This window comes from Sus scrofa, chromosome 4 (assembly GCF_054392235.1).
Source record: "Sus scrofa isolate SSC_HxYL_T2T_F1_AM1 chromosome 4, Sscrofa_HxYL_maternal_Yorkshire_Landrace_v2.0, whole genome shotgun sequence".
In the NCBI taxonomy this organism is placed as follows: Eukaryota; Metazoa; Chordata; class Mammalia; order Artiodactyla; family Suidae; genus Sus; species Sus scrofa.
Genome location: NC_139386.1, coordinates 26,652,233 through 26,679,520, shown reverse-complemented (window position 1 = coordinate 26,679,520; position 27,288 = coordinate 26,652,233). Strand labels below are relative to the sequence as shown.

At 34.6% G+C, this 27,288-nt stretch overlaps 1 long non-coding RNA gene across 1 annotated transcript in view; it reads left to right on the top strand.

The window, feature by feature from the left end:
• LOC110260451 (uncharacterized) overlaps window positions 1-27,057 on the top strand; it is a 273,349-nt gene extending 246,292 nt beyond the window's left edge. The window contains exon 5 of the long non-coding RNA XR_014842995.1: window positions 25,204-27,057. This is a non-coding gene — a long non-coding RNA (uncharacterized LOC110260451). The remainder of the gene's footprint in view (window positions 1-25,203) is intronic.
• The last annotated feature ends 231 nt before the right edge of the window (window positions 27,058-27,288 follow it).

Here is a 27,288-nt window from a genome sequence, read left to right as displayed (position 1 = left end):
TTATCAGACACCATCCAAGCACCACCATAATCCTCTGAGAACCACTTCTTAATCCAGCCAAAGCTATGGCAACCATTTACAGTTTTTGACCAATTATTGGGTGATGTTAACTTTCCTGCTCTATGGCATAAAGGAGTCGGAGAGCCTTCATTGTCTTGATGTTGCACTAAATTTAACATTGATCTATATTCATATCATGCTAACTAGACCTAGTGAGAAAAAAGTAACAAGTTTTCTAAATGCCCCAGTAACATACATACATGTCAGTTGATGAAGGATAAACCTCAAAAGATTTACAGGCCAGTTATGCTAGTGTAGTTTGATGGGATGGGATGGTCTGGGCATCTTGAAACATATTCACTTAAAGAAGCTGTTCCATTTTGAATTTGCTGCATTAACAAAGATCCAGAGTACTTAGTGTTATTTTGGGGAGAATTTTATAGATTAAGTAAACTTTTATCATACTTAAAAATACTATTTTTACCAATTTACTGGTTACTCAGCAGATTAAAATTTAATTACAATTCAGAGTAAAAGTTACTGTGCATGCCAGGCTATCATTTAAGGAATCTTGCCAGTTAGGTCATTTAATACAGAAGATCTTGGGATGATAGAGGTATTCACGAGGGTAAAGATGATATAAGGTATCTCTTTAAGCAAGAAGACCCATAAATAAAGTAACATTCAGTATTCTTGGCTAAGGATCATTTACCATTTGAAAGTAACTCCTGATGTGGTCCCTGGATGTTATTATAAATTGAGCAGTTTAACAAGAAAATTAGGTGACTATATGACAAGAGCTGTCCAATTAAAGATGGGTATTTTTAGATACATTGAGTCCTTAATTTTAAGGAATCACAGCAGCTTACCATTGCATGATGGTTTGGTTCATCCGAGACTAGAACCCAGCAAGTTCCAGAGACAGATGCCTCTCCTTTATCTCACCTTCAATTCTCCTGAATGTTCTTTCTAATGAACTGTCCCGTTCATATACAGTTCAGTGCAATTTGTTCATGCTAGCTGTATACTGACCAGGAAGGCCTTGATTTTCCCTTTAGCTTGACTAAACTTTAGACAGGCTCTTTCCTTACCCTAGTTCCTGACTTCCCTTTTCTTAGAGTATTTATTTTAGAAAATTTGTAATTGCAAATTCCATCTCTGCTCCTTTGAGATGGAATTCTTCTCAAAGTCTCTAACCAGTTTTACAATTTGGAAATGTCTTTCTCAGGTTCCTGGGAATCATCCTTGTGAAATGTAATCATCTAAGAAAATAGTACCCATTTTCTATTGGCAGGGTATGAGTCTAACTTCCAAAAGGGACATGAGCAAATGAAGTTGGAGAAATCACCTTGACCAACATCTCTAATATGCCATTAGCTAACACTTAAAGTTTAATGCTTTATTTACAGCATAGTTGAGTTCAATCCCTCCCCTATTATAAATCTTGAATAAAAATCTTCCTTGCCTGTTGAAGAGGTCTGATGTCATTTTTCTTTAACCATATAAATGACTATGGAATTAAAGCTTGACACAGCGGTAGCAACTGAAGACATTGGTGATGAGGAAAAGATGCATATTGATTTAGTTGTTCACCTTGTATGGAGAGTCGCCTAAATTATAGCAATGTATTGACATCTGTGGCAAGTGGGACATTGGCCAGTCAAAGTCCTGGAAAAGATAATATTGGAATATTGACACAAATAGATTTGAGATAGAGGCATTTAGATGGATAAATTGAAGTGAGCACAAAGTATATGAATTTGGTGAATCGCATTAATGGATACTAGAAAGCATCCATCACAGGGATGACACTCACAAACCAAATAAGATTAACTTGGCTTGTGTATACCAGTTGCCTTTTTCCCTTGCTCATCCCAATATTAGTAAAATAGGCCTATCAGTGGATAAACCATATTAGGAGGGAAGGAGGCTGTATATGAGCTCCAGAAAATGGACTTAATCTCACCAAAACTAATTTAGCTATTATCCCAGACAAATGCCAAAGTTACCAACAACAAAGACTGACATTAAGTCTTGTTAACAGGTTTCTTTTTTTTATGTTTCTGTGGGGGGTTTTTGTTTGTTTTTGGCCGTACCCGAGGCATGCAGAAGTTACCAGGCCAGGGATTGAACTCACGGCACAGTAGTTACCCAAGTGGAAGCAGTGACAATGCTGGATTCTTAACCCCACTGAGCCACAGGGGAACTTCTGACTTTCAGCCTTTTGGTCTAATCACTCTGAATCACTGAGAAAGGCCAACTGGAAAGTTCATGTCCAGAGCCTGCCCAAGCTGGGTCTGAGCTAGGATAGCAGAGTAAATTCAAGTTCTCTGCCATGGTAGGAGAGCTCTGCGAGTCTGGGCCCAGGATAGTTTTCTGGCCAACTTGGAGAAGTAGGCAGTTTTATTTCTCCTAGCTACAATGAGTCTTCATCTAAGTTCTGAGGCTAATAGAAATTGCTGCCCCTTTTTCTGCGTCTTAAGTCTTTTGTTCTTCAGGGTACAAACAACCAGGCAGGATTCTGTGCCTTTCCTATAGCCCTGTCATTTCCCTTCTCCATACCTGCAGCAAGCCCAAAAAACTTTGACTGGTCTCTCTCCCTTCCCCCAATCTTTTTCATGAGAACTTAGGTCTGTGCAGAACAGCCTGCAAGTACACCCAAATTCCCCTGTGTCTGTGGCTCCCATGTGTTCTATATTCTTATGCTAGATCACAATTGGCCTTTAGCAATTCAGTAAACATTTTAGCAATTTCTTCATACCTGTCTGACTGGAGGCCTTGTCTTCCTCCTGCTGCCAGAGGTTTGCAATGTTCATTTGAGGTGCTGTCTTCCCTAAGCACTTAGGCTGGTTGATTGTCATATGAACTCAGCTCTCTGCTATGCTTAGAAAAAGTTATTATTTTGTAGAGCACCCAGCTGTTTCTACTTGTCAGGGTGGGAGTGATGTTCTTTCCAGCTTCTACATGTGAGGCAGAAAATGGAAGTGTTTGCCTTCAGCAGTTCTTATAATGAAGATCTACTAGGAACATAAGCTCTCTGATTTTGCCTGTCTGCTAATATCTTTATTTTAGTTTTTTTTTTTAGAAGCAAATATTAACTGTGTATTTAAAACCTTAGTTGACAATTCTTTCTTTTCTTTTAGTACGTTAAAAATGTTTCTATACTGCTCTTTGAATTGTATGTTTTCTGATGAGAAGCCTGTCATTCTTTTTAATTGTCCCTTTGCATGCATTGTCTTTTTTTTCATATTGATGCTATAAATATTTTTCTTTATCATTGTGTTCTGTCAATTTGATTATAATTTGACTTTGTGTAGTTTGAGTTTAATTAGAGTTTGAGGAGCTGTTTGTTTCCAGAAATATTTTCCTTTCACCTTGAAAATTTTTAAGCTATTATTTCTTCAAATATAATTTTCTATATCCCTTCCCTTCTGCATCTACAATAGGATCCTAGGATCAATAAGGGTTTGTTCAAATTATTACTTACTGGTTTTCTTTCTCTGTGATTCAGTTTAGTTAGATTCTATTGCTAATTTGAAGTCTAGTGATTTTTTTTCCCCTACATTCCCTCCTGAGATCTTAATCTCATTTGGTAAATTCAGTCTTTTTATTTTCAATTTCTAGTAGTTCTACCTGTTTCCTTGTCTCCTCTTTTATATTCATGTGTTCTGTTAAATTATTGAGCATATTTGTAATAGGTCTTCAAGGTCACTGAATACTGATCTCAGCTTCTATCATTTTATAATCTATTTTTTTATTAACTCAAAGTTTTCCTGATTATGAGTCAAATTTGCTGCTTCCTTAAAAAATAGTAATATAGGGGTTCCTGCTATAGTGCACCAAGTTAAGAATATGGCATTGCTGCAACTGTAGTGCAGGTCACAGCTGCAACTCTGATTTGATCCCTGCCTGGGGAACTTCCATATGCCACTGGTGTGGCCAAAAAAGAAAAAAATAACAGACATTGCAATTGTTAAATATTGAAGTTTGGATTTTTCTTCCTTAAAATAACTGTCAAGTAACTTGCAAACCAGATTGATCATCTGGAAACTTGTTAATAAGTTTGTTAGAGGTTTGTTGTAGTCTTTACTCAGACTAATTTAGCCATATCCTAGAGCATGCTTCTTCCTAGTTCTCTATTGATAGCATTAGCTGTTCAACAAACTCTTGATTCTGACCATATGAACTCAAATTTTATCCACCTTATGTGTGTTCTCAGAATCATTCATTGCTGGAAGATATTTTCTATTTCTTTTTGTTTGTTTGCTTGTTTGTCTTTTTCTTGACTATGGTATCTACTTCATGCATGACCAGAATATTATGTCAAAGAATCCGGAAAATATCCTGTAGTCTTACAGCTCTTAGTCTGTGTATCTCCTATGTGTCAGGAATCATGCCCACGCATTCTTTCAACTTCCAAGTTTTCAGAACAAAAACACAGATTAGGTGTATGCTGCTACACAACGAGGTACTCTAAGGATTGCCAAATGACACCTGGCTAGGAAGAAGCAGGGAAGAATTCTGCTCTAAACCCTTCAGAGAGAGCTTAAACCTACTAACACTTTGATTCCACTCTTCCAGCTTTGAGAAGTGTGAGCAAATAAATTTCTCTTCTTGTAAACCACCAAGTTGTGGAACTTTGTTATGGCAGTCTTAGGAAACTAATTAAATAGAACCCATACATTTAAAATATAGGAATTAGGAGTTCCCATCATGGCTCAGCAGTTAACAAACCCGACTAGTATCCATGGGGATGCAGGTTTCAATCCCTGGCCTTGCTCAGTGGGTTAAGGATCCTGTGTTACTGTGATCTGTGGTGTACGTCACAGACATGGTTCAGATCCTGCATTGCTGTGACTGTGGTGTTGGTGGGTGGTTTCCGCTCCAACTGGACCCCTAGCCTAGGAACCTCCATGTGCCACCAGTGCAGCCCTAAAAGGACAAAAAAATAACAATAATAAAATAAAATGTAGGAATTATTATTATACTAACTTTATGGTTAAGGAAACTGAAGAGAAGAAAGTTTAAATAATTTTCCCAAGATCAGTTGGCCAGAAAGTTTGACAAAGATAGGAAAAAAATGTTGCCTGTTTTTTTTATCTTGTTGCACAATGTTCAAGAATTAAAATTAACATTTTTTTCTATTGTTAGAGTGACAATTTCATACACCAAAGCATAGAATTATTTCTACAACAATCTGTTGGCACTAACATGGCTCTTTTATCCTCATGTGATCAATTTTACAAATCAATTTGTATTTGTAAGTCAGAAGTCGAATAATACGTAGTCTATGTTAATGGCCATAAATGGGAAAGGCAGGAGTCGGGGAGGGAAGAGAGAGTGAGATTAGTTTTGATTGGAAAAAAATACTCAGTAAGCTTTTGAAAATTATATGGTATCCCTTGCTTTTTAATACTTTCTTCCTTGAGAGTTTGTCTTGCAAAAAGTGTTCGTTTTTGGTATTACTTTTGTTATTCGGTAAAACAAGCAGAACTGCCATCTCTGATAAGGGAAATAGTTAACCAATCTTGAATTTGATGAAATCCTCAAGGTTTTTAAGTAAATAATAGATAGTTTTCATTCAAATTTATTTTGATGGTGTTTTCTTATAATACATCCTGCAATGATTGATCATATTTAAAATTTCAAAGCAAAATATCTACCAAAATGACTATAGGGATATTATGTAATTAGTTCTGTTGGCATAATCCATTCTCCTCTCTCTAAAATTATGAATTTTATTTATTTCTCATTTATTTATCACAGTCTAATTTAGAGAACTTTGGGGGTTTTTTGTTTGTTTGTTTTGCTTTTGGGCGCCACATCCGTCGCATATGGAAGTTTCCAGGCTAGGAGTAAAATTGGAGCTACAGCTGCCAGCCTATGCCACAGCCACAGCAACTTGGGATCCCAGCTGAGTCTGCTACCTAGACCATAGCTCAGGGCAATGCTGGATTCCCCAACCCGCTGAGCCAGCCCTGGGATCAAGCCCACATCCTCATGGATACTAGTTGGATTCATTTCTCCTGTGCCATAACGGGAACTCCTAGAGAAGTTTTAATATTTCGAAAATTTTCAGTCTTATAGAGATCAGTTATATATTGACCATTTAACATCATTTATTCTTCACATTAGACAAAATTTATTGAACCTTAGCAGGGAGGCCAGTATTGAAGAAGAATGTGAAATGCACTTTTTATCTGAATTTTATATAACTTATAGCTATTTTTTTTGTGGCAACATTTTTGAGATAAGCTGGCTTTTTTTAGTTTTCAAGCAAGCCCATGTAAAATTTTTTGATTAATTTGGATACTCAAGATAGAATCTTATTTATATTCCGGTAGGGTCAGAGTATTATGGAGATACACCAGCTGACTTCCTATTAAAGTGAGCTTTGCATAATTCCCACTGACTTTTCTAAAAAACAACTTTGTTTTGTTAATCTTTCTGCCGTCTGCAAAAATCCTAACTGAAGTGTCAGCTTGAAGAGTATGTTTTCCTGAAGGTTCATGATGGATTCGTGTAATAAAAAGGTTAAACTACTAAAACTGAACATTTTTCCCTAATAAAATCAAATTTTATTATTCTATTATAACAGGCAGTTTTATGACATTAATGACTTATTTACGGACATAATACCTTTTTTTTCATGTTGAATAGGATTAGAAAATTTTAGAAAATTTCATTTATAATTGTTCCAGTAAGAAAAAAGCTATATTTTGAGATTATTTGGAAATATCTTAAAATTAGAAATCACATGAGTTAATAGTCTAAAAAATATGTGCAGTTTGCAGTAGTCCTTATGCATGGGTTATATTAATTTTATAGATAAGTAATCAATATTCTTTTAGAAAGTTATTTTCATGTGATAGCATTATCTTTATCTCATTTAAATATACTCATGACTAAAATATGATGTAATGAATAATTACACTGATATATGATAAAATTAAAATAGAGCATTCAGATATGAAAAGTGTCATCCTAATACTATATTGCCTCACAGGAAATCATTTTTTCTCAGTTCTTATATTTTTTCCATTTGTTAAAACTATTTTTTGCCAATACACGTTAATCAAGAAATCCAAAATAGGAGTTCCCTTCATGGCACAGTGGTTAAATAATCCAACCAGAAACCATGAGGTTGTGGGTTCGATTCCTGTCCTTGTTCAGTGGGTTAAGGATCTGGCATTGCCATGAGCTGTGGTGTAGGTCTCAGACACGGCTCAGATCCCACATTGCTGTGGTTCTGGCATAGGCCAGCGGCTACAGCTCTGATTCGACCCCTAGCCTGGGAACCTCCATTTGCCATGGGAGCGGCCCTAGAAAAGGCAAAATGACAAAAAAAAAAAAAAGACAAAGAAAAAAGAAATCCAAAATATATATGACTAAACAGTATCATAAAGGTTTCTTTCTCAAGCCATATTTGTGAGATGAGTCATCAAAACTATTGGAATGACTCTGTTCTACATAGTTATTCCAGGATTTTAGTTTCTTTCAATGTTATTCCACCTTTTGCTAGAGTTTTGCACACATTACCTTTTTCAAAAATAGTTTCTGGCATGTACAAACTCCAAATCTCAGGAAAAAGAGAGACAAAACTCAAGGCAGAAATTTTTTCTTAATTCAGTGAAGTGGGACTTGTAGACAACTCTTATGTTTAGTTTCCATTTGTGTGAATTTAGGAATATGGTCAGAAGTAACAATAAAAAAAGATGAAAAGTGTATTCAGTATCTAGATGACTATAAGCATAGGTTAAATTCTGTTACCATGGGAGAAAAGAGGAACTAAATTTATTCAATATCTCCACAATTAATTATAACATTTTCCAAAATTTAATGTATGCATTTTTAATTCCTTACACTATATAGTGTGAGTTGTTATACACATTATAGTGATTATAATTAATTTCAGTTAATTTATTGATGGGAATTTTCTTTTACTGAGAATTTTGACAGACAGTGCATCTTTAAAAACTCTGATCTGAGGGAGTTCCTGTGGTGGCTCAGTGGTTATGAACCTGACTATCATCCATAAAGGTACGGGTTTGATCCCCAGTCTCACTCACTGGGTTAAGGATCCAGTGTTGCTGTGAGCTGTGCTGTACGTCACAGATGTCGCTTGCATCCTTCATTGCTGTGGCTGTGGTGTAGGCCAGCGGCTGTAGCTCTGATTCAACCCTTTGCCTGGGAACTTCATATGCCACGGATGAAGCCCTAAAAAAGACAATAAAGGAAAGAAAGAAAGAAAGACAGACAGACAGACACTCTGATCTGAGATACACAAAACATTACCATATTTTATTTATATATCAATGAGCATAGACTTGTAATGTTGAAAGTCAGATTTTTAAAATTTTGGTATATTAAGTTTAAATATTGCTGCCTTATATTTGTGGGAAAGAGAAGACACTTTCTTCTGATACTTCACCAATGATAGCAGAGTTTGTTATTATTATTTTTTAATCAGAATAGGCTCCTGGGTACAAACAGATTGCCTTTAATTACCCTATGAGTAAACAGTTTTTGCTTCTGTCTCTCCCTTAGCAGGGACTTAAAGGAATAATACTTTCAACTGAATAAATTATTTTGCCAGGTTCCAGTTTTGATACCTCTCTCTTAAATATTAATATTCCCCAAGGCTTCTCTCAACAAAGTCTAAACTACTCCTTATGATCAAGGGAAACACAATGCTACCTCACAAAAGATAAGTATAGTGACTATCATAGCAGTGGAATTAAAATATGTTACTGCTACCCTTTAAATTAGTATGGCATTGTATTTCATAGAAGGGGAAGAAAGAAAAGAAAGGTAATTGCTTTGGGGATATTTGATTACTTATTTTAAAATTAATACTAACAACAAAATAAAACAGATTTATTTAAGCATTGTGAATTAATTTTTCAGATGAATTTAATCTATTGCTTATCAAAAGGAGTAATTTTCAGATTTTTAAAATAAGCAATACTTATATTTTTCTTGTCAGAAAGTTTTAGAATGCTTCAGATTGGGCAGAAATTTTCCCCCTGCCCAATGTGGAAAGCTAAGTCCCTAAGTTGCCTTAGGTTACATATGACACCTCCATACAAGAATGTGCATGTTGTCAGTGCCTTAGGGATAAAAATGATATGTCTATTTCTGAATTTCTGCAATTTTATGTATTCCAATGTCATAAAAAATTGGGCAAACAATTGTAAAAATTATACGTGTCATTACAAAATGAAATATGCACTTGAAATTAAAAATCAAATTCTTGTAACACTATACATTTTTTTTTTAAAATCCCCTTAATCTCAAAGAGGAATGCATTTCACTGATTCTCTTTTTTATTCTTCTAGCAGTTATTTTTATTATAAGTCTATATAACAACTTTGACTTAGAAACTCTAAAATTATTGAAAATATCTCTATACATTTTAACAAAGAATTTGTATACAGATTTACAAAATACTCTTAAAATTTTATTATAACAAATAACATAAATATTGGGCAAAATATTATACTCTTAGAATTTTATAATAAGGTAACAAATAACATAAATATTGGGCAAAGTATTTCAACAGATACATCATGAAAGAAGATATACAAATAGCTAACAAACCGAAGAAGACATTCCCAAAATCATTTGTCACTGGGCAATATTAAACTTGAGGCAGAATGAAATACAACTACACACCCTTTAGAAAAAGAAAATGTTAAATATCTGATAATCCCAAGTGCTGGTAAAAATATACATCAATGAGAATTTCACACACGGTTGGTGGAATGAAAATAATAATAATTTGAAGAACTATTATCTTATAATATTAACATAGGCTTTACATACAATCCAACAATTCCACCTAGAGATATTTACACGAGAAATAAGAACAAACATGAAGTCTTATACATGCATACCTAGTGTCTGTATTAATAAAAGCAAACCTGGGTGGGGGGACTATATGTTTATCAGCATATGAACAGATAAGCAAGTCATAACATGTTCAAACAATGGAATACTACACAGCAATGAAAAATACCAAAGTACTGAAGCAAAACAATATGGATGATTCTCAAAAGTAATATTGAGGGATATTCAACAAGGTCCTACAGTATAGCACAAAGAACAATATTCAGTGTCCTATGATAAACCCATGATGGAGAAAGATATTTTTTAAAAGAATGTGTATATATCTATAACTAAATCACATTTTTTGTACAGAAGACAACATTGTAAATCAACTAAACTTCAAGTTAAAAAAGTAATATGGGGAGGAGAAGAACATGGTGGCAGAGGAATAAAATGTGAGGCTCACCTACTCCCACAAATCCATTGATAATACATCTATATGTGGAACTACTTGCCTAGAAAACTTGCTTAAGACTCACCAAAGAACCCAAGATTCCTATAGAGAAAGAAAACCTTCACAAAACTGGGTAGGCCGCAAGAAAGAAGAAAAAAAAAAGAAAAGAAAAGAAGAAACAAAGCAAGTCAGGACCTATGTCCTATGCCCCTGGGAGAGAGCTGGAAAAAGAGGAAAAACAAACAAACAAACAAAACTCTGCACCCTGAGAAGTCACCCACACCAGTGAGGAGACTGGCTGAGACAGAAACTTTGGAGTATTGGAGGAGAACACAGCAATCGGACTAAAGCAGTTGACAAAGAAACAGTCCTCTACAAATGGTCAGTGTCATCCCCCTGCACTTCCCAACCATAAGTGGGGTTGGACAGGGGCCAGGAACTGAAATTCCAACTTTGGAGATCGTACTCAGACAGAAAACTGGGGTTGGCCACCTTGTGAAAAACTAGAATTGGTAGTGTGGAGACAGCCTGGTGGGACTAGAGTCTAGAATAGCCATATTTGAAATTGTAGGCTGAGGAATTCTGTTGGGCTTGGAGGATAGATACCATTGTTAGGGGGGAGCTGGAGAGAAGGGGCAGGATCCACCACTATACCATTACCCACCATGAGCCATCTCAGTCTGCAAGACTGCAACTGCCCCAGGTCTAGGTTTTACCCTTGAGCAGTGGCTGCTTAGCAGTAGCTGCAGAGCAGCCCACAGCCCTTAAGAATACACAGAAAATGGAGCAAGTGGAGGTAATCCTTTTAGCAGATGAAGGGAATGCAGGAATAATGCAGTCCACACAGCCTCAGCCAGCAGCGGGGTGAGGGAACACTGAAGTGACTGGTGTAACAGTGCAGAAGGCTCAGGGGATCTCAGATGGCCCTTGGTGTGGGTGAAGAGCCCTGTTTTCCCTAGAAAAAAAGAAGTTGTTCAGTGAAAAGGGCCCAGAATTCAGCAGTGACCTGCCTTAGACCTCTGGATTCCCTAGGGGGCAGAGAAAGTTACTTCTGAAGCAGTGCAGAAGGGCAGGATTCTACAAGCTCCCTCTGGGGCAGGCACATAACTGTTATCTCCCTAACAGGGTGGAGAATGTCACCTTGGAAACAGGGAAAGCTCCTGGGAATGCACAAGTGCCTTCCAGGTAGGTGTAGACCAGCACTTGGCCTAGCACACAGATCATGATTTTGGAAACAGTGCAGAGGACCTGGAATTTGGCAGGAGGTCTCCTGAGCTGTTGGAGGGGCTGGAAGCAACAAGTGCCCTCTGGGGAGGATACAGAGCTGCAATCTCTCCCTACTGAGGTGGAGAAAGTTAACTTGGAAATAGGGAAAGCTCTTAAAGGTTACAAGTGGCCTCCCAGGCAAGGGAAGACCCACGATTGGCCTAAAACACAGGTCACTATTTTGGAAACAGCATGGAGGGCCCAGAACTCAGCAGGAGGTATCCCAAGTTGCAGGGACCTGTGGTTCTCCTAGAGGGTAGAGAAAGCTATTTTTGCAACTGTGAGGAGGGACCACAGGTGCCTCCCTAGGAATGGTATAGAGCTATGATCTTCCTAATGGGGTGGAGAAAGTTACCTTGGAAACAGAGAAAGCTCCTGGTAGTTCACAAGGGACCTTCTGGGTAGGTGCAGACATGTAATCAGCCTAGGAGACAAAAGTGGTTCTTGGAAATAGTGAGGACTCTCTGGAATTCTGCAGAGGGCCTCCTGAGCTGACAGAAACCCACAGATTTCCTAGGGGGTGGAAAAAGTTATTTCTGAAACAGCTCAGAGAAAGGGGACACTAAAACAGGCCTTCCAGGCAGGCACTGAGCCACAGTCTGCCTAAAAAAAAAAAAAAAAAAAAAAAAAACCTGTACTTTTTTTGGGGGAAAAGTACAGACTGTCCGGGTTCTGCGAGGCACCTCCTGGGAGGGCACAGAGCTGTGATTTACCTAGGGGGCTGTGAAAATTATCTTGGAAGAAGCACACAGAATCCTGGAAAACTGCAAGAGTCTTCCTCAGCAGATTGAGAGCTGTGAAAATTGCATTGAACTGGTAAAGCTGTTTCAGAAATAACACAAAAGGTGTTGGGAAACACAAAAGGCCTAGTGGTCAGATGAGGAGCTGCAATCTATACAGGAGAGGGAGAAAGAGAATTTGGGAACAGCACATTTTCAAATGTGTTTTTGATGCTCTGCATTTGCCTTCTCCTCTTATGTCTGCTAGTTTTTATATAATTTTTTGTCAGTGGGTGATTTTCTACATTTATGTTATCCTTGTCTTTACCAGTGATTCTTCTCTTTTGAAATTTTATTGTTTGTAGTTGTGTCTTTTTCCATTCTGCTTAGAGAAGTTCCTTTAGTAGATGCTGTAGAGCTGGTTTGGAGTTACTAAATTATTTTAGTTTTTGTTTGTCTGAAAAGCTTTTGGTCATTCCTTCAAATCTGAATTAGAGCCTTGCTGGGTATAGTGTTCTTGGTTCTAGGTTCCTCCCCTTCATCATTTTAAATGTATCTTGACACTCCCTTCTAGCCTACAGAGTCTCTGCTGAAAGATCAGCCATTATCCTTATGGGGATTCCTTTGTTATCCATATGGGGGTATGTTATTTGTTGCTTTTCCCTTGTTGCTTTTAATATTTTTTCTTTGTATTTACTTTTTGTCAGTTTGATCAGTATGTGTCTCACTGTGTTTCTCAGCAATCCTGTGAACTGTGAACCATTAGATGGACCCCATACATAATAGCCACCTGGCTTCAGGGGCAGTAACATAATACTACTGCTGCCATCAATGCTCTAGGTAAATGTGAGCTATTAATACCTCTGCGAACTTCAAGACAAGACAATAACTGCAGCATCAACATACCTGTCATCAATAAATACAGAAAGTTAAACATTATGAAAAAAAATTATGAGATGATAAAGAAACAAGCTTCAGACAAAGAAAAAAGACAAAAACACACAAAAACAACTAAAGAGGAGATAGGTAACCTACCTGAAAAAGAATTCAGAATGATGGTGTAAAGATGATCCAAAACCTTGGAAAAAAGATGGAGACACAGAGAAGTTACGAGAAATGTTTAAAAAAGAGCTAGAGGACCTAAAGAACAAGACAACTAAAATGTATAGCACAGCATCTGAAATGAAGATTACACTAGATGGAATCAACAGCAGGATAATGGAGGCAGAAGAACAATGAGTGACGTAAAATACAGAGCAGTGGAGATCACTGCCAGAGGAAAAAATAATAAGAAAATAATGAAAAGAACTGAGGAGAGCCTAAGAGATCTCTGGGACAACATTAAATGCAGCAACCTTCACATCATAGGGTTTCCAGAAAGAGAAGAGAGAGAAAAAGGGTCAGGGAAAATATTTGAAGAGATTAGAGCTGAAAATTTCCATAATATGGGAAAGTAGAAACTCACTAAAGTTGAGGAAGCACAGAGGATCCCACACAGGATGAACCCAAGAAACAAAGAAGGACACTACCTAATGATTTAAGGATCAATCCAAGAAAAAGAAATAACAGTTGTAAATATATATACACCTAACATAGGAGCACTTCAATATATAAGGCAACTGCTGACAGCCATAAAAGGAGAAATCGACAGCAACACAATAATAGCAGGGGACTTTAACACCTCCACTTACATCAAGAGACAGATCATCCAGACAGAAAATCAACAAGGAAACACAGGCCTTAAATGATACTCTAGACCAGATAGATTTAACTGATATTTATAGAACATTCCATCCCAAAGCAACAGGATATACATTCTTCTCAAGTGCACATGGAATATTCTCTGGGATAGATCACATTTGTGGCCACAGATCAAGCCCTGGTAAATTTTAAAATGTCAAAATTATCCCATGCATTTTCTCTGACTGCAATGCTATGAGACTAGAAATCTTGACTACAAGAAAAAACAAAACAAAACAAAAAAACAGCAAAAAACAAACTCCTGGAAGCTAAACAATATGCTACTGAACCACTAATGTATCATTGAAGACATCAAAGGGGAAATCAGGAGATATTTAGAGACAAATGACAGTGAAGATATAGCAACTCAAAACCTATGGGACACATCAAAAGCAGTTCTGAGAGGAAAGTTTATAGCACTACAATCTTACCTCAAGAAAGAAGAAAAAGCTCAAATAAACAACCTAACCTTGCACCTAAAACAATTAAAGAAGGAACAGATGAAGCCCATAATTAGCAGAAGGAAAGAAATCATAAATATCAGAGCAGAAATAAATGAAATAGAGTCAAAGAAAACAATAGAGAAGATCAATGAAATCAAAAGTTTGTTCTTTGAAAAGATCAACAAAATTGATAACCCTGTAGCTAGACTCAACAAGAAAAAAGAAAGAGGGGCTCAAATCTCAAAGCAATACAATTAGAAATGAAAAGGAGAAATAACAACTGAACCCATAGAAATACAAAGGATCATAAGAGACTTCTATAAGCCACTCTAGGCCAATAAAATGGACAACCTAGAAGAATTGGACTGATTGTTACAAAGGTGCAACCTACCAAGACTGAACCAGGAAGAAATTGAAAATATGAACAGACCAATCACAAGTACCCAAATTGAAAATGTGATTAATAACCTTCCAGAAAACAAAGGGCCAGGCCCCAATGGCTACACAGTTGAATTCTATCAAATTTTCAGAGAGGAGTTAACACCTATTCTTCTGAAACTCTCTCAAAAAATAGCAGAGGAAGGAACACTCCAAAGCTTATTCTATGAGGCCACCATCACCCTGATACCAAAACCAGACAAAGATACCACCAAAAAAAAAAAAAAAAAAAAATTACAGACCAATATCACTGATGAACGTAGATGCAAAAATCCTCAAAAAATACAAGCAAACCTAATCTAAATACATATTAAAAGGATCATACACCATGATCAAGTAGGATTTATCCCAGGGATGGAAGGATTCTTCAATATCCACAAATCTGTAAATGTGATACACCACATTAACAAACTGAAGAATAAAAACCATATGATCATCTCAAAAGATGCAGAAAAGGCCTTTGACAAAAGTCAAAAAACTCTCCAAAGGGTGGAGGTAGAGGGAACCTACTTCAACATAATAAAAAAATATATGAAAAACTCACAGCTAACATCATTCTCAATGGTGAAAAATTGAAAACATTCCCACTAAGATCAGGAACAAGACAAGCATGTCCATTTTCACCACTATTATTCAACATGGTTTTGGAAGTCCTAGCCACAGCAATCAGAAAAGAAAAAGAAATAAAAGGAATCCAAATTGGAAAAGAAGAAATAAAACTACTACTGTTTGCAGATGACATGATACTATATTTAGAAAACCCTAAACCCACCACCAGAAAGCTGTAAGAACTTATCAATGAGTTTGGCAAATTTGCAGGCTACAAAATTAATACACAGAAATCAATTGCATTTCTATATGCTAATAACAAAAGATCAGAAAGAGAAATCGAAGAAACCATCCCATTTACAACTGCATCAAAAAGAATAAAATACCTAGGAGTGAACCTACCTAAAGAGACAAAAGACCTATACCCTGAAAACTGTAAAACTCTGATGAAAGAAATCAAAGATGACATAAACAGATGGAAAGATATACCATGCTCTTGGACTGGATGAATCAATATTGTCAAAATGACTATACTACCCAAGGCAATCTACAGATTCAATGCAATCCCTATCAAATTACCAAAGACATTCTTCACAGAACTAGAATAGAATATTTTAAAATCTGTATAGAAACACAAGAGACCATGAATAGCCAAAGCAATATTGAAAAAGAAAAACAAAAATGAGAAATCAAGCTTCCTGACTTTAGACAATACCACAAAGCTACAGTTATCAAAACAATATAGTACTAGAATAAAACCAGAAATATCTGACCAATGGAACAGGATAGAAAGCCCAGATATAAATCCAAGTACCTGTGGTCAACTAATCTATGACAAAGGAGGCAAGAAAGATAGCCTCTCTAATAAATGATGCTGGGAAAACTGGAAAGCTACAAGTAAAAAAATGATAGTAGAATACTACCTAACACCATACTCAAAAATAAACTCGAAGTGGATTAAAGACCTAAATATAAGGCCAGATACTATAAAACTCCTAGATGAAAATATAGGCAGAACGCTCTTTGACATAAATCACACCAACTACTAGAATCATGATAATAAAGACACAAATAAACCAGTGAGACCTAATCAAACTCAATAACTTTTGCACAGCAAAGGAAACCATTAAAAACAAACAAACAAACAAAAAAAACTAAAAGACATTTCACGGAATGGTAGAAAAATCTTTGCCAATGGTGCAACAGACAAGGGCCTAGTCTCCAAAATATACAAACAACTCATGCAACTCAACAACAAAAAAACAAACAACCCAATTGAAAAATGGGCAGCAGAACTAAATAGACACTTCTCCAAGGAAGACATATGGATGGCCAATAGGCATATATAAAAATGCTCAATATCACTAATTATTAGAGAAATGCAAATCAAAACTACAGTGAGGTACCCCCTCATACCAATCAGAATGGCCATCATGAAAAAAACAACAAAATAACAAATGCTGGAGAGGGAGTGGAGAAAAAGGAACCCTCCTCTACTGTTGGTGGGAATGTAAATTGGTACAGCCATTATGGAAAACAGTATGGAGGTATATGAGGAAACTAAATATAGAGAGCTACTGTATGATTCAGCAATTCCACTGCTGGGCATAATTCTGGAGAAAACTTGCATTGAAAAAAATACACTCACCCCTATATTCATTGCAGCACTATTCACAATAGCCAAGACATGGAATCAACCTAAATGTCTATCAGCAGATGAACGGATCAAGAAGATGTGGTATATATATACGATGGAATATTAGTCAACCATAAAAAAGACTAACTGCTGGCATTTATAGCAACATGGATGTGTCTAAAGACTCTCATGCTAAGTTAAGTAAGCCAGAAAGAAAAAGACAAATACTATATGATATCACTTATTTGTGGAATATAAAATATGAAACAGATGATCCTATCTGAAAATAACAAACAAAAAACAGAAAAAGATCATGGCCAAGAAGAGAAGACTTGGAGTTCACAAGAGGGAAAGTGGAGGGTGTGGGATGGATGGGCATTTGGGGAGTTTTTTGGATGCAAACTATTATATTTGAAATTATATTGAAATTATATTTGAAAGGGCATTGAGGTCCTATGGTACAGCACAGGGAAATGGGTGTGATTGAGTCACACTGTTGTACAACAGAACTAGATGAAATATTGTAAATCTACTATACTTATAATAATAATAATAAAATGTTAGACCTTAAAGTTGTGCCAAAAAAAGTAATATGGAACAAAGAGGCCAGACACAAAAATATATCCTGTTTAATCCCTTTATTATGAAAATCCAGAAGGGTAAATCTGTTATTGAGACGGAATGAATTTTAGTAGTTTCTTATAGCCAAGGGAATAGAGGAATCAATTTGGATGGAGCATAAGGAACGTTTTGGGATAAGTAAAGCCTACTATATTTTGTTGTGGTGGCAAAGATGCATGAATTTGTCAAAACATTTTTATTGGTAAACACTTAACTGCTTATATTGACCCATATATAACAGGTGTTTATAAAAATTCTTCTTAACTACACTATTGGCAAAAATTGAAAAAAAAAATTTCAAATAAAGCTTATTTGCATTTTTGATGTAGAAAGATTACTTCATGGGAAAAATATTTCCACTTAACTAGTGTCATTTTTCAAGAGATGAGGACCTCATATCAAAAACAAAGTCAAAATCTGATTTTTCCCTAAAAAAAGAAATTGAAGGAAATTTTTTATTCAAAATGTAAGAATATATGGATGAAAATTACTTTAAAAATACATGTAGCACTTCTATGAAAAACTTAAGACATTGAAGTAGAGATAAATTATTTATTATCAAGAAATAAAAGAACTCATGTGTATTTTTGTGGGTTGGGTTGAATTTGTATATTAAAAAAATCTCCTCAAAAATAGGAATATGATTTACACTTCCAACTATTAGATTTTTTTTAAAGTTAGTGGGAAGAGGAAAAACATTTTTCTGTCAGCCTTTATATTAAATTAACCATGATTCATTAAAAATGAAATAATACTGCTTGACTGGTCAGCAAGACTAAATTTTGTAATCATGCCATTGGCTCTATGAATTGTTTTGTATTTTATTCTAATTTAATTTATTGACTCTGAACATAGATCCAGAGGTTGAATAAGAACAGTGGGGATCACAGTACATCATTATATGATAACAATAATGAATCTTAAATAATAAGGCCTTACACAATATCTATAATTAATATGGCAGTTATGGGAGCAGGCTCTGTTGCCTGAGCCTACCACTTGGGTTTAATATCCATATTGCATTAAATAGATTGCAAGGGCAATAATCTTAACTATCTTAGTCTCAGGGAATTATAATAATAGGACTAAGCACATAGGTTGGTTGATAAAATAAATGCGATAACCAATATAAAGCACTCACATCATAATTTGGCACAGCAAGTACTATGCAATTATTAGTTATCATCATTGGTATCATGTTTCAATAACTTCTTGAAGATAATGCTAAATATTGTTAAAATTGAACAAATAGCAAATCTTTCTCTCCCTTACAGTTACATTTCATAATGCTAAGATGAAAATGAATTCACTTTTATAAAAAAAAATTGAACAACATTAACATTCTTGGTATAGAGAGTAGTTAGGATAAAATTTCAAATATCTTTTTGTGGAATTTTTGTTATTCATGAAATAATTAACCAGTGGGTCATTTAAAAATACAAATGTCAGTATACACACATCTAAAATGCCCTCTTTAGGTGACCAAACAAAGGACAATCTAGTCAAATATTTTCTTGAAACATAATGCATAGGCAATCAAGTATCCTCTAATAGAGGCATCCACACAAATAATTAATTGGAATATTTTATTAAAATAGAACTTTTTATTGGTTCTGGGATAGGATGGGATAGGAATTTAAGTAAATATTATGGCCAACCTTCTGTTTCTTTGTCAACAGAATACTAGATTCTATAATAAATTTAAGAGTTTCATTGCCCAACACTCCTGCTAAATTTCCTATTTTGTTTTTATGTTTGAAAGGATGGTTATACTTTTTGGTTTATATTTTATTAGGTTAATTTTGTTATAGTAGAATCCTAATTGTTATGTAAGAAAATTTACCTTATTCTTCTTATCATTTAGGTAAAGATAACTAAGGGGAAAACTAATATTTATGCATAATTGTTTTTACTCAAAGTTAGTGGCAAATTTACATTATAATTCACAAAGTTAACATACTTGGAACAATCATATTCTTTGAGTAGGTGTCATTCTTCTTTGCCATGTAAAGAAAAAGAAGTTATTTTCTCTCACATATAATTAAAACTGGCAACATATATTAAAAAACATGACCCCAAATAACAAATGATGAGAAGAATTTAGTCAATCTAGCCACAAATTCCAATACTGTAAGAAGATAAAAGACAATATTTACACAGTAAATTTATTGTTATCCTTCTTTAACATAATTGAAAAAATATTTCATTAAAAGGCAGTGAAAATTTATGTATGAAGCCAAAACTTACTTTACTGAGATAATAATGTTCCCATATTGTCAGTTTTTAATTTTTATTTAGGCATATATTCTTAGTCAACAATTTCAATATACAATTAACGATGTCTTGAACCAAGGCAATATCAATGTGGATATGAAGGAAAAAATTATTTTAGGAGTTGTTAAGGGGAGAGTAAGAAGGTAAATTTAAGAATACTTCAATAGAAATTAGATACCTGGGGAAAGATAAGAGAAAGTCAAAGCTAACACCCTTAGTTCTGATTTTAGTAGCTGTATCTATACAGCGAGAATCCAAATATTTCTCTCTTATTTTTTTCTCTCTTACGCTCTCTCAGACCTTGAAGCTACTTGAGAGATTCTTTTAATTAATTCTGAAATTTCTCCCATATAGCTTTATACCTTACAATTCAAAATATTTTAGTAGTCTTCTAAACTTAACAGTAGAGGAAAACCCAAAATCTAACATTTTCACATAACTGTCCAGAAATACGTTTACAATGTCATTAGTAAAGAGATTATGGATATGATTTCTCCTTCTGGAAAATTGCTTTTTGGCCTCATCTCAAGTAAATATAAATGCTGTAGGACTATAATTAGGCATGAATTCGTGAGATATTAGCATAAATATTGCTCAACAGCAATGAAAAAACTCAGAGGGGTAAAGATTACTAGTTTGAAATGAAGAAAAAATATTTTAAGGATACAGTTGAAACATTATTTTTACGATGTAATTACCTACTAAATCTATGAAGCTAGAATAAAATATTTCAGAATAATACAGGAGATGAAATGAGTTGTTTAGAATATTTGACATTTTGTAAAATTGACTACTAATTATTAAACAACCAGAGGTAATAGTTATAAAATTGATATAAATAATGAGATGCTATACAGGAAAAATCAGTTCAGGAGTCAAACCCACCTTTCTTCTTAAAAGAGTTGAAGTACATCCAGCAGTTATACATGTTGGCAAGACCTAGAATTTCATCTTCAGTATTCTGACTAGTTTGCATTGTATTATTTCATTTTAGGTAGATACTTTTGTCATATCTTTCTTAAATGCATTTAAGTTTCCTATAAGATCATAGGATGGGAATGGGGGAGAGGGAGAAAGATTGCCACCAACCAAAATATTTCAAGTAATAACATACCTAGGAGGTGTGTGAAACTTTAAAATTTGTCACACTGGAATAGAAATTTTAGAAATATATTTTTCTTATATAATTATATAATTTCTTAGAGTAAAAGTTTAATTTTTTTCCTGATGAATAGAATAAAATTATTCATTTTATTATATTTCCCTCCAAATATTTCAGAAAATATTATGTTTTATATTAAAAACTCAAGATTTTTCTTTTATTAAAATATAGTTTATTTACAATGTTATGACAATTTCCACTGTACAGCAAAGTGACTCAGTCATACATACACACGCGCACACGCGCGCACGCGCACACACACACACACTCATATTATCTTCTCTCATGGTTTATGCCAAGGTACTAGACACAGTTCCCTGTGCTATACAGTAGGACCTTATTGCTCATCCATTCTAAATGTAATATCTTGCATCTCTTAATCCCAAATTCCCAGTCTATTCTACTCCCACTTCCCTCGTCCTTGGCAACCATAAATCTGTCTCTATGTCTGTGAGTCTGTTTCTGTTTTGTAGAGAGGTTCATTTGTGCCATATTTTAGATTCCATATAAGTGATATCATATGGCATTTGTCTCCCTCTTACTGACTGACTTTACTTAATATGAGCAACTCTAATTGCATCTATGTTGCCGCGAATGATATTATTTCCTTCTTTTTACAGCTGAGTAATATTTATCATATATATATATATATATATATACACACACACACACATACATATAAAACATCTTCTTAATCCATTCATTTGTTGGTGGACATTTAGGTTGCCTCCATGTCTTAGCTGTTGTGAATAGTGATGCCTTGGACATATAGGTGCCCACATCTTTTTGAATTGTAGATTTGTCTGGATATATGCCAGACGTGGGATTGCTGGATCATATAATAGCTCTATATTTAGTTTTCTGAGGATCTCCATGCTATTTTTCATAGTGGTTGTACCAATTTACACTCCCTCCAATGGTGTAGGAGGGTTCCCTTTTCTCCACACCCTCTCCAGTGTTTGTCATTTGTGGACTTACTAAAGATGGACATTCTGAGTGTGGTGAGATGATACCTCATTGTAGTTATGATTTCCATTTCTCTTAAAATTAGTGATGTTGAGCGTTTCCATGTGCCTACTTGCATCCATATGTCTTCTTTGAAGAAATGTCTATTTAGGTCTTCCCATTTTTTGATTGAGTCATTTTGTTTGTTTCTATTGAGTTGTATGAAATGTTTGTATGTATATTTTGGAGATTAAGCCCTTGTTAGTTGCGTCCTTTGCAACTATTTTCTCCCATCCTGTAGGTTGTTTCCTTGGTTTTGTTTGTTTGAAATTGTTTCTTTTGCTGTACAAAAGCTTGTAAGTTTGATTAGGTAACATATGTTTATTTTTGTTTTCATTTCTATTGCCTTGGGAGACTGACCTAAGAAAATATTTGTAAGATTTATGTCAGAGAATGTTTTGCCTATGTTCTCTTCTAGGAGTTTTATGGTGTCACGTCTTATGTTTAAGTCTTTAAACCATTCTGAGTTTATTTTTGTGCATGGTATGAAGGTGTGTTTTAATTTCATTGATTTGCATGCACCTGTCCAGTTTTCCCAGTGCCATTTGCTGACGAGTCTGCCTTTTTCCCATTTTATATTCTTGCCTCCTTTATTGAAGATTAATTGACTATCGTTGTCTGGATTTATTTCTGGGTTCTCTATTCTGTTCTATTGATCCAAACATCTGTTTTTGGACCAATACCACAGTCTTAATTACTGTAGCTTTGCAATATTGTCTGAAGTCTGGGAGAGTTAAGCTTCCTGCCTTGTTCGCTTTGGCAGGAAGGATTGCTTTGGCAATTTTAGGTCTTTTATGTTTCCATGTAAATTTTTGTATTATTTTTTCTAGTTCTGTGAATAATTAAAAACTTCCGAATTTTATGGCTAAGAATCTATTTTTAAAAAGTCTTTATTTAAAAGTAATTGATAAAAAGGAACCTAAAAACACTTCTGCCACATCAGAGGCATCAAATAAATATTTGATAAACAGATGTTTTAATGAAAATAATTATAGTTTGAAAGCATTGGTTTTCAAATACATACCAAATACTTAGTATAATACTAAATGAAAGCAATATTAGAAAAATCCTCTTAAGCAAAGATCTATTTGTCAAGTTCTGTTTGACATTCTTTTGTTCTGTCCAATTTTTTTCATTATTCACCTTGAAAAAGTGAAAAAGGCATAAAAATTAATAAAACTGTCAACAAAAATTCATATATAATCCACACTTTTAAAATAATGTTGTACTCTAAAACTTAGAAAGTGTTCTCTCAAATCTAGACTAATATGTAATATATTGATTCAACTCCCATGTTTTAAAGATGGTTTTTCTTCTTGGGCTCCCCACAGGCAAACTGTCCCTGAATATAGCAATTTTTTTTTTTTTTAGAATAGGGTTTATATTTAGCTACTATTTATAGGTTCAGATTGACTTGTTAAGTTCTTTAAATGCCTTAATTCTGAAAAATAAATATAATTTAGTAAGACCACAAATTAATAAGATCCAAGATTAAATACTGGCAGCTCCCAGGAGCTCCTGAGTAGACAGCAGTGACAGCAGCATACAAGCTCACATCCCATCCACTATTCAAAAGCAGGCTGCTGTTGATGGGGATGGCAATCTGTGTAGCATTGGTGTCAGCATTTTTATATGCAGGCTGGGACATAAGCCTAGGGTTCAAGCCACGTAGGAAGTTCTGACCCTCAGCTTCACTCCAGCTAAAATGAAGTTCTCAATGCTAGTGTATTAATAACATTAATTTAATGTAAAATTTGTTTAAATGTTTGATGTTTTACATTTTTACAAATCATGGGTCAAACAGGAGGCATCCTTAAGCTAATGATATTGACAATTTCTAAAATTCAGAATATGTTTTGGAAATTGCAATAATGTTTTGATCAATGATATATGCTATAGCTTGGGTTATTTGCTAAGATATTTTATCACATATAAGATAGGAACAAAATATAAAATATTAAAAATATTTAAAAAATTATATTTCTGATTAATAAATTGATTAATGCATTAATTTATATTATTATATGAGTTGGCAAATGTTCTAGTTATAAATTCTACATAAAAGTATACAAAAATTGATGCTGGAAAACAAAAATTCAAAATACAAAAATTCGTTATGGCTCAGCAGGTTGCAAACCCAACTAGCATGCATGAGGATGCGGGTTTGATCCCCAGCCTCACTCAGTGGTTTGAGGATCCAGATTTGCTGTGAACTGTGGTGTGGGTTGCAGATGCAGCTGGTATCCCACATTGCTGTGGCTGTGGCATAGGTTGGCAGTTGCAGCTCCAAATCAACCCCTAGCCTGGAAATTTCTATATGCCGCACATGTGGCCTAAAAAGCAAAAACAAAACATAACAAAATGATGCTTAATTTGCAATTTGAGGTAAATATTACTGATGAATTACTTTGATGTGTTTTCCAACATTCAATTTTCTTTCCTTACTTGCTTATCTTCATAATTTGTTACAATTCACAATTTAAAAAAAGGTATTTCCTTACTATCACACATACCTCAGGCACTGCTGCCTTCATTCCATTGCAAGAAATAATTTCTCTCATTTTAGAGACAGAACAACTAACAAACACAATTAGAAAGAAAAGGACACAAATTAGTATAATTTGTTGAGAATAAAACATTCAAAATAACGGTAAATATACCAGAGGCCTGCTCAGTTACTGAAATTTATCTTGAAAATTACTTCTCTGTTTCCAATATTGCACCCAGTACTTTTCACAATAATATAGGTAGTCAGAATCATTTATTCATCGAACATTTGCCTAATGCCTTCTATATTCCAAAACGTAAATAGTAAGACTAGGGGATATACAGAGTAAAATCAAAACTTCACTTCAGGTGATAGGTAGGTTTGCAAATAAGAAACAAACATGTATGTCAATAATAATGAAATGTATGGTAACAACAGCAAGAGAAGTAAGCAGAGATTATGGTGTAATCAGTACTAAAGGAAATAACAGCTAATTCTCTCAGAATAATTCAGATAAATGTTAAATAGAAGCATATCCCTAAAATGAGTCCTGAAAATTGATTATGTGATTCTATGTTAGGAAATAAATGAAGAGTCTTCTAGGCTGATGAAGAAGCATGAGGAAATCACAGAGATAGGTATGTGCTATGACAGGTAGTGCCTGAAGCTAGTTATGTGATTATTATATCAATTAAAGCTTAATAAGCAAACCAGTAATAATCTTGGTATCCTTATAAATTAATGTATAAAAATATGTAATTTTATGATCTTTTTATACCCAGTGGAAAATTTTATGTCTTATAGTACTTCATGAAATGAATTACTTATAAGGCAAATAATTGTTCCTGTATTTAAACAAAAATCTTTGGTACTTCCTTAGTAAAGTGCTTCAAATTCAAACAAATGTAACACTCTTTTTAAAGGTAGTATCAACCAAACCATCCTTTGGAAGCATTATTCTTGGGAGAGAGTAGAGTAATCTACTGTAATGGGAAAAGATACTTGATAATATTATAAACTGTTAACCTTAAGGAAAAAATGTAAGAATTCACCGGCAGAGAAAGCATCAAGTTTGTTAAACATTTATTCAATCAAGATTCAACAACAAAACTATATTCTTTGCTTATATGATTTGGTACAGTGTCCCAAAAATGACACAAAAAGATATGAAGTATCTTTCTTTTGTGAATTTATCTACAGTAAATTTTGATTGCTTATTTAAAGCTCACTAAGTGTTATATTATTTATCCCCTTCATTACTTAGAATGGCTGTGCGTGAAATACACCTTTCTATTATACAAGAGGAAATTGATTATCAAAGGGTTTAGTGTGTGGTTGAAGATTACATATGGAGGGATGCATTGCATTCAGGAATTCTAAATCCAAGTTTTATGTTTATATAGTATTATATACATAAATATAAAACTTGGATTTAGAATACATAAATACTATGTATATATATATGTGGTAATATATGTACAACATTGCCTTCTCAGTGTCCCAGGAGAGTTGCCTAGCTTTGTGCAATACTACCACTCCACATTATGGTGTCTCACCTAGATCATCCCTCCAATAACAATCACTTCATAGGCTCTGTCTTGTTATATACGATCTCCAATTCAGAGTGTATTTATGTTGTGTCTTGTTCACATGCAATCTCATTTCTATTTGTATTATAAAGAAATCTAATAGACTAACTCATTGCAAGATGATAAGGATTAATAACTAAATATCACAAATGAACACACATTTCAGCCACACTTTTATGTCAGAGACCATTCTAAGTAAACATCTAACTGTTTTTAATTAAAATAATAAGCATGTTACATCTAAAATTGAGTTTTTATGGAGTTCCCTGGTGGTCCAGTGGTTAAAGGATCTGACATTGTCGCTGATGTGGTGCAGGTTGAATCCCTAGTCTGGAAATTTCCACATCATGGGTATGGCCAAAAAATTTAAAAAATTAAATTGATTTTCTATCTTTAGTAGATATGAGTATCTCTACCTTTTACTGTAGTTACTCTGATAATTTCCCTATTACTCACAAGTATTGTGACTGAGTGAATCCAATAATTTGCCTGTATTACAGTGGTTTATATATTGCCTATAAGACTTTGAGAACAAGTCCTTGAGTGCATAGTTTTTAGAACTGCTTAAGGATATTTACACAATTTCTGCCACATGACCTGTTCCATCTGGCCTGCTAACCAGAAAGTATTGACCTGGAACTGAAACTTCTGAATCTAAGGATCAGAACATACAAGATAAAAAACAAACATTAAAATCTATCCCAGAAGTTCTCTTGTGGCATGGCAGCTTAAGGCTCCAGTGTTGTCACTGCAGTGGCTCCAGTCACTGCTATGGCATGGGTTCAATCCCTGGCCCCAGGAACTTTCACATATTGTGGGCATTGCCAAAAACAAAACAAAACAAATAATTGCATAATACCTGGAAATAATAACTTTTACTTTTTTATTCAAAGAATGAATGTCTTCACTCTTCATAAGTTGAATCTCTCCTTTTCTTTCTTTGTAAAAATCATGTGATTCATGAACCATTTACTATTTGGCCCTCCTCCCCCCTTTTATCTCTTGTTCTGCTTAGGAGTTTGGATACATGTTTCTGTTCAATGAATCAATGCCTAAAGGCATTTATGGTTTGTGTT